Source organism: Microtus pennsylvanicus, chromosome 8 (genome assembly GCF_037038515.1).
Source record: "Microtus pennsylvanicus isolate mMicPen1 chromosome 8, mMicPen1.hap1, whole genome shotgun sequence".
In the NCBI taxonomy this organism is placed as follows: domain Eukaryota; kingdom Metazoa; phylum Chordata; class Mammalia; order Rodentia; family Cricetidae; genus Microtus; species Microtus pennsylvanicus.
The window spans coordinates 104,570,021-104,578,541 of record NC_134586.1 but is presented as its reverse complement, the minus strand read 5'-3'; the positions used below and the strand labels follow the sequence as shown (position 1 = coordinate 104,578,541).

Here is an 8,521-nt window from a genome sequence, read left to right as displayed (position 1 = left end):
GGAACATTCCCACCTCACTACTGTCTGGCCAGAAAACCCAAGGTAGTTAAGGAGGGGATCCCTGAGTTTTGTCCCACTGGAGAGGTCTCAGAGAGGGGTGTCCGACTGTCCGGCCCTGTGGCCACTGACTCACCTCTCAGGTCCCCTCAGAAATGGACCAGGCTGTGTTGCAGGGTTCCCAAACCAAGCAGGCAAAAAGTCGGGCTTGGGGATGGGCTGGGCTGGGGGGAAATCCCCGCAGCAGGTAAACTTTTGCTGGCTGGCTAGAAAAGCCCAGGGAGAAGAGAAGGCCCCAGAAAGTGGGGCGTCAGGCTGTCTAGCACTGTTGCCTCTGACTAACCTCTCATGTCCCCTCAGCACCTGAGCAGGCTGTGTTGCAGGCTTTCATTGACCCCAGTCCAACCATGATTTACAACGAATATCATCCAGAGCCATCCAAAATACCATAAACCAAAATTAAGATTTATTATTTTTGTCATGCATGAGAATCACCACAAATGAAATCAAGTTAAAATTTTCTGTAAATAGGTTATTATTAACATCTCTGTACAAATGTTACCTCTTCTACTTGATTGAAAGTTGTTTTTCACTGTCAAAATGAATATTGTTTTAAAGAATTAAATAGCAATTTAACATGTTGTCAAACATTTAATAGAGCCCTAAATATTTCATTTAGATGTTTTAAGAGTTGCTGGGGCAGAGATTTAATTTTCTTTATTTGATAGCAGGTAAACTTATGTGTCATGATGCTGAGTATTTTAATGCACTCCATATACTATAGATATTCCACTGCTCCATTCCAGTTAATTTGCCTACAAGGAAGGCCTAAATATTTACTTATAATTGGATAACACGATTTCCACTGAAATACATATTCACATTAGTCACCCAGGACCAAGGTTTCCAATTCTGACACTTGGGACCTGTGTTATCTGGGATTAACCTTAGATATTTCCCCAAAAGGAATATGAAGCTTGCTCTAAAGGATGGGCCATTAAGTTTTTAAAATCTGGAATGTTATGAAAAATGTAAACTTTTGTTTTGTTAATTTGAGACAGGTGAACTAAATTCCCTTTATAATCCCATGGTTATGTTGTACAACATGTCTCTAAAACAAAAGAGCCAGCACTGGTGGCCTAGTGCTCCCCTTACATCTACTGTATGGGAACTTCTTCATTAAGTGATTTCAAAATAATATAAAATTTAGTGCAGTCAGAATAATTAATTTTAAGCTATGATGTATAATTACATTTAAACATTTGTATCACTAGGCAGTTGATATATTTGATAAAGATTCTACGTCGGTATTTAAGAGTGCAATTCCATGTCTGGTGAAAGCCCTAAAAGACATCTTTTAGACACTTCCAACAAGCCACCATGGTGAAACTCATCATAATTCGGCAACACACAGCCCTTGCAGTTGGTGTCTGTTGGTCAAATATGTATGAAAATCATTAGGAAAATGGATGATTTGCAAATCTATTATGCCTAAAACCACCTGCCCAAAGCACACACAGATGATTATCTATATGTATAAAATCCCAGTGTCTATATTGTATGCAATGGAAACTTTGTCATCTTTGTGAAGAAATGTTTTGTGATACCAGCACACATAATGACAAACATTTCCTGAGGAGGGACAGAAGTCACAGTGCTAATTAGTTTCCCCTCTCCTGTCCCATCATAGTTTCAATTTATTAGTAGAGCATGCCCCAAAAGTACCAGATTATAGAACATTATGTGACTGCATACTCCCTGTAGCTGAATTCCTTTTGATTTATAATTATAATTCTTATAGAAACATAATCAGCAATGTTAGTGCCACCCCAAAGGGAGTTTTACTTTGTCCCAGATTGTAGTAATATGAGTGGCGGGGCTGCGTCCCCAATACCCCAGCTGCCTGCTTGGCTAGTTTTTGCCCCGAAATAATTACACGGACACTGTATTCTTTTAATCACTGTTTGGCCCATTCTGCTCTAGCCCTTACTGGCTAATTCTGATATCCTGATCAACCCATTTCTAATAAACTGTAGCACCGGTCTTACCGGGAAGATTCTAGGTTGGAGCTTCATCGCGTGTGTCTGCCCGGGAGCGGGGCATGGCATCTCTCTGAGGCATCTGCTCCGGAGAGGAGAGCTGTCGAGTCTGACCTCACTTCCTCTTCCTCCCGGCATTCTGTTCTGTTTACTCCACCTACCTACGTCCTAACCAATAAAATGGGCTGAGGCAGTTCCTTTATTAGCCAATGACCTTCCTCCATCACCAGATGACCTCATACATGCTGTGCTCTTTCTAATGCATCCTAATAGAAAGTTAACAAAGGCACATCTTCCAGTTTTCAACAATTCTTAGTGAAATTTAAATGTGGAGTAAGGCTACCCTCAAGTTTTTTAGAACTCAGGTGTGAAAAATACTATGGATAGATACTGGATATGTGATAAATATATACAGTGGAAAATTGTCACATGGTTATAAGCATTGAAGTTATTGAATTTGAGGGCAATTAGATGGGATTTGGAAAGAATCATGGGTGAGTGAACCTGACACAGAAAGAAAAATGCTTAGGTTTTTTCTTTTATGCAGATCCTAGCTACCACATTTTCATGTATGTATTTAACCATGTGTGGAGGAAAGACCATAAAGATGGGAGCAATTAGAGGGAAGAAGAGTTTGTTAGAACACATCACATAAAATGTAGTCAGAGAGTGTAACAGTGGCTTAAAAGGTATAAGCAAAGAGGGCAGTTGTAATATTTGAAGAATAGGGTGTGTGTATGCAGTAAAACAGTACAATGTCTATATAATAGAGAACAGAATGAATATTAAAAGTTACCCCATTCTCACAATACTTGCATGCATAACTCTTCTGTTTCTCTTTATTGTGGCTTCTGTCATGTCTGTTACGACTACTGGAGTCATTGAAGGCTTTCCCACAATGCTTACATGCATAAGGTTTCTCTCCACTGTGAATTCTTTCAGGAATGTTGTGATACGTAAAACTGCTGTAGTTTTATCCACAATGCTTTCAGGCATTGAGTTTTCTCTGCAGTGTGGCTCCTTTCATGTCTGTTACAACTATGGGGGTGGTTGAAGGCTTTTCCACATGCTTACATGCATAAGGCTTTTCTCCAGTATGAATTATTTCATGGCTCTTCAGATGACTGGAACAGAAAAAGGCTTTTCCACAATGCTTACATGCATAAGGTTTCTCTCCAATGTGAATTCTTTCATGAATGTTTCGATAAGAAGAATGGGAGAAGTTTTTTCCACAATGCTTGCAGGCATAAGGCTTTTGTCTAGTGTAAATGCTTTCATGACTGTTATGATGACTGAATTGGGTTTTTCTTTTTTATTTTTTTTTGAAAAACCAAATGCTTTAATGAGGCTATGAAGAACAACAGTTCAATTATTTCATTGGATATATTAATCTCAATCAGAATATACAGTGCTGAATATACAGTACAGAAAGAATTGCTGCGCCCCACAGCGGGGGCTGCTATTGACATTACAGTAGCAAGTGTCCACAAGACACGGTCACTTGTTGTCTTTGTCCAGAAATCGACTTCTTCTTCATACTGTTATCGACATCAACTTCTCCCCAGTGCATTTTTCAAAAATATGAATAAGTGCATTTCTTTGTGCTTTGTATTTTTAATGTCCTGTGTATTTCGTTTGTTCTTACTGCTTTATCGTATACAAACAACCGGACTAAGCTGTGTCATGACCTGGGTCTGACCAGATTGGTTGTGAAGCTTTTTTTTTTTTCCTTTTTTCTTTTTCTTTCTTTTTTTCTTTTTGGCAAAGTCAGAAGGTTTCCATTATGTTACCCAGAGGATGGTGGATAATTTTGGTATTTTGAGCACTCCAAACAGAGTTACAACCCTGAGTTACAATTCTGCACCCAGGGGTGGGGAAGTGGCATGGATCTTTCCTTAAAAACAGTGAGCAAAAATACTGCCTCTTGGCTTAAGCAGTCCCTGAAAGAATCCACATTCTCGCTGGCACAAAAGAAATAAATAAAACCACCCCCATGTTGCAGCCTCTGAAGTGCTCGCCTGCCTCTCCCAGCCGCTGTGTCTTACGAGGAAGGCGCTAGGAAGCCGGCAATGGCAAGCCCAGGGGCTACAATTCTGGGTAGCAGTGGAATGTGCCATACTTTCTCCCAACAAACTTTCTAGAAAGTTGCTCTGCCTTGATCAAACTCACTCAGCCATGGGTTACTCAATCTTGTGAAACATTGCTCAATTATTTAAAAAGAAAAACAATATTATCAGAATCAACTAAGAAAAACTAGCATCATAGCATTGCGATCTTCAGTTTCCGAGTCCAGCCCTCTCCCGCCACCCACTAGAGCGAAGAGGGAAACAATGCTACGGTTGTATCGGTGAACACTACGGTACAGTTATCTGTTCATGCACATTTGCACTTCTATTCTAGGAAAAGAGTCACGCATTTAAGGAGGTCGAAAGAACGGGAACTTATTTTCCCTACCCCCTTAAGTCATAAAGCTACAAGGCTGAATAGCATCGTCAGTGTTTCTTACCCAACATGCATGGAAACCGCACACTTGACAATTCTCACCAAAGCCATCCACTCATACATCTGACAATCTTCTTGGATCTCCCCATCACCCACCACCAACTCACATTTGACGTTTAAACACTTTTTTTTTTTTTAAAAAAAAATCCCTCCTGAAAAAGGCTTTTCCTGATGAAAGAATTTGGCACTGTCAGTAAAATATATTTCATATTAAAAATAACAGAAGGGAAATTGGAAGCTCTAAGAATGTCTGCAGAGGCACCGCGCTACTTCTCTCCTCACTCCAGATACTGTTGTGAAACCTTCTCTTTAGAGTTCAGTCAGTGCTGGTCCAGAAGAGACTGCTGAGATATTTAAGGCACTTCATTCTGAAGGATATGCTTTATGCCACTCACTACTCAATCATAGGCTGCTACTGAGAAATTCCATTCAACAGCCTGGCGTGTAACGCTATATATCATCTGTATAAAACATAGACAGGATACACGGAACCCTACAGTTATTGCATAGGGCTACGCAAGTAGGAAATCACAAAAATTAACTTTACAATGTTGCCGCTTTGTTAAAACATTGTTATCAAGTAATTTGCCAATACAGTATTTCCCTCTTTAAGAAGAAGCCAGCCAGTTTACTGAAATAAATCCCAATTTAAGGGACCAACGTGGGCATAGTAAATGCTGTGGTTATCAGTCTTCAAGAATATAGTTATTTTCATATTCCTAGAAATGCATATGTAAGTAGTTTTTTCTAGAAAGCCTGGTTTTTAACCTATTAATACTATATCTTAAATGTGTTCAAAAACAGTTTCAAGTGATACTGGAATATACAAAATGTTTGCAAAGCTCTCTTTGAACACAAGACCTTGCGTAAAAGTAGTCTTTCGTGGGTGTACAAAGAACGTGGAGAACCACCAGTGAGTTGTAAAAATATTGAAGACTCACCATTTCAAGATGCATATTCTTACAAAGTAAAAATGATGGTAATAAAGAATCTATACAATCAAAATGACTAAGACATAATTTAAAAATAAAAATAGTAAAGCCAATTAGAAATGCGCCTAGTTCGGTTACCTTTATCAAAAGCAAAAATGTAAAAAAAAGAAAAGAAAAAAAACCAACAAAAAACAAAAAAAGGAAGCAAACTTCCAGTGCTCCTCGATATTTTACCCAGAGAAGACATTCATTTCTGCTTCAAAATAAAACACATCTTATGAAAAATTGAATCATACTTATTATGAGGAAAACTGTAACTGTGCCCAATAAAAGCCAGAAAGGTCAGATCCTATGTTTCATGCCTTGGTTGAATAACTCCCTTCAGTTTTGGTTTAGCGTAAGTTACATTTTCTAACCAGACAATCCTCATGAAAATGATGGATATATTTGTCTTTATGTAATGTATTCTTCTGTAAAGTAGTTTTCAGTACAAAGACGAACTGATGCTGGGGGGCCCTGTGTCTTTAAGGCAGGACCAGGGAATCAATGCATTCATAAACGTGGGAAGGCTTGGATGCCTTTTCCACTTTTCTCGTCATCATCTTCGTTCTCTTCTTCTGGTTGCTTTACATTCGTGTAATTACACTTTACAGGTTAATTTCTAAGGAGGCCACAGACAGACAAAGCTCACAGCAAGCTTAGTTTCCCCTGAATGAAAACGGACAGACACTTCTCTGAAGCTAATGTCCCCTTGCTCAGAAAGCTCACACTTAAGAGAAATCAGTTCACAGATACTGCACGCTGATGGTACAATACTTTGGAGGCCTTTGTAGTTGTAAAATAGAATATACAAGTCTGGCTCACAAAATTCTAAAAATAAAATATATCCTGGGCTACTGATAAAGCACAAAAAATTCATATTAAAGGAAAATTATCAAGAAAACCTCTTCAGGTAAATGATGAAGTCTACTGAAGAGAGGAAGCAGTTTGTGCAGGGGCAGAGCAAGGCGGGCTCGCTAACACGCATGCTCTGTTTCTTCTGCGCTCATACTGCTCCTCCGGCTACTTGTTTTAGAAGCTCCTGGGGACACTGATGACAGCAGCTGGTCAGTGACACCAACAGGCATCGTCCATCAGGATGTCTTCCAAGTTGGAGCCCATCTTCCTGGGGATGCTATAGGATGGTACCGTCCATGAGATCCAGGGTCGTTGTACCTGTCAGGTCTGTCTGGTGTTGCACAAGTTCCTGGCTGCAGTTCTCAAGAACCGGTTCTTGCTTGATGATCCGGTTCACCAGATCAGGTGAGCAGAGACCGGTAGATGGGATAAGGGAAAGTCCGTGCGCTCTAGCCTGTATCTCAAGCTCCTGGACTCGGAGCAGCAGATGCCGGTTAGCATGTTCCAGCTTCTTCTGCCGGTTCTCAAGGTCCTTGGCACATTGCTGCTCTCGCTGCAACTTTCGGATGTAGTCCACAGAGGCCTTTAGAATGGTTCCCTTGTTCCACCGCATGTCCGGATCATTTGACTTGGGAATCAAAGTACCTAGTTCTTTAATGCGGTCATTTATGTTAAATCTTCTTCTTCGTTCAATCAAGTTGTGATTGTCCTTTTTTTGTCTCCCTTTGGCCAATGCTCTTGCTTCAGACTCTGTGAGATCCCTTTTTATGTTAGGAAGGTTGGCTGGGCAAGAGTTGCTGATGGTGAGGCCCGGGGGTGGCAGGCCCTGGTTGCTGTATAGGTCGATCAAGTTTCCGGAAGCAGGTAACATATTTGCCATTTGCAAGGCTGGATCCATCAAGCCCAAGATTTCTTCATTATAACTTGATTCCAGACTGATGATGTCATCCATTACATCATCCATCCGCATGCACGACGCTCGAGAGTGCGTGTTCATACCTGGGCACTCACTCTCTGCCGTGCTCTGCTCATCAAACTTAGAAAATGCCTCTTTTTCAGAGTTAAAGTTAAGAGTGAGCATAGCCATGGTGCTGCTGGATGAGCTGCTCCCCGGCACTGGTGGCATGGCGTGGTCACCAGGCTGGTTTGGACATGGTGAGCTCAGGACTTGGCTGGCATGTTTATTTGCTAACGTGGTAGAAAGGTACTGCTTTACCTGGTGCCTCTGGGCTTGCTGTATGTGGTACTTGGTGGGGTTTTCCAGGTGGGTCTGCACCTTGAGGACTTCCATTGGCACCTGGGTGGCAGAGGGAAGGGTGGTGGGCAAGCTGACGTTTATGGCTGGTGTCTGGCTCACGGGCACTCTCTGTTGCATGAACTGGACTGCTTGCAGCTTCTGCTGCTGTTCTCTGCGCTCCTGCTCCTGCATCTGCTCACGCATGAGTTGCTGGCGTAGCAAGATGCATGATGTCATACTGGAGGAGCTTAACGGAGGCTTGGGGGCCCCAGGATACTCTGCAGAACTGCTCTTCAGAGGTTGACTTTTGAGTTCGTAATAGGTTTTGGGTTCTTCGTGAAACTCCTCCCCGACTTCGAAATCCGCCACGATCCCAGATTCTGACTGCATGGCTCCCGCTTGTCCGCCTTCCACTGCTTGGAAGCACCTGCCGAAGATGGGGGGCTCACCCCGCACAGAGCCGCTAAGCCCGCTAGCCAGCCGCCCGCCCCGCCGAGGTGAGTTTACACTCACACCAGGGCGGGAGCTGAATTGGGTTTTTCCAAAGTGTATAGAAGCATAAGGCTTCTCTTTTTTGTGAGTTACTTTATGTTTCTCAAAACATGTTGCATATTTAAATGTTTTGCTATGTTGCCTACAACTGTACCTTTCCTCGTCAATATTACTTTTTTCATGGTTGGTAAGGTCACTGGAATCAATGAAGGATTCTTCACTGAGATTACATACAAATTGTTTCACTTCTTTATGGGTTCCTTCATCATTCTGGCCAGATGTACATCTCATTAAGACATTCTCATTGGGTTTATTTTCAGTATTACTTCTCTCCCGAGGCTGATCAAAACAGAGACTCCTACAGGCTTCATTATATAGTTGAATTTTACAGTGTTTCTCTTTAGGAGAAGTTTCACATACCTGAA

At 41.5% G+C, this 8,521-nt stretch overlaps 1 pseudogene; it reads right to left on the bottom strand.

Moving 5' to 3' along the window:
* Positions 1 to 6,486: 6,486 nt before the first annotated feature.
* LOC142856569 (microphthalmia-associated transcription factor pseudogene) lies at positions 6,487 to 7,994 on the bottom strand (annotated as a pseudogene).
* Positions 7,995 to 8,521: the final 527 nt, after the last annotated feature.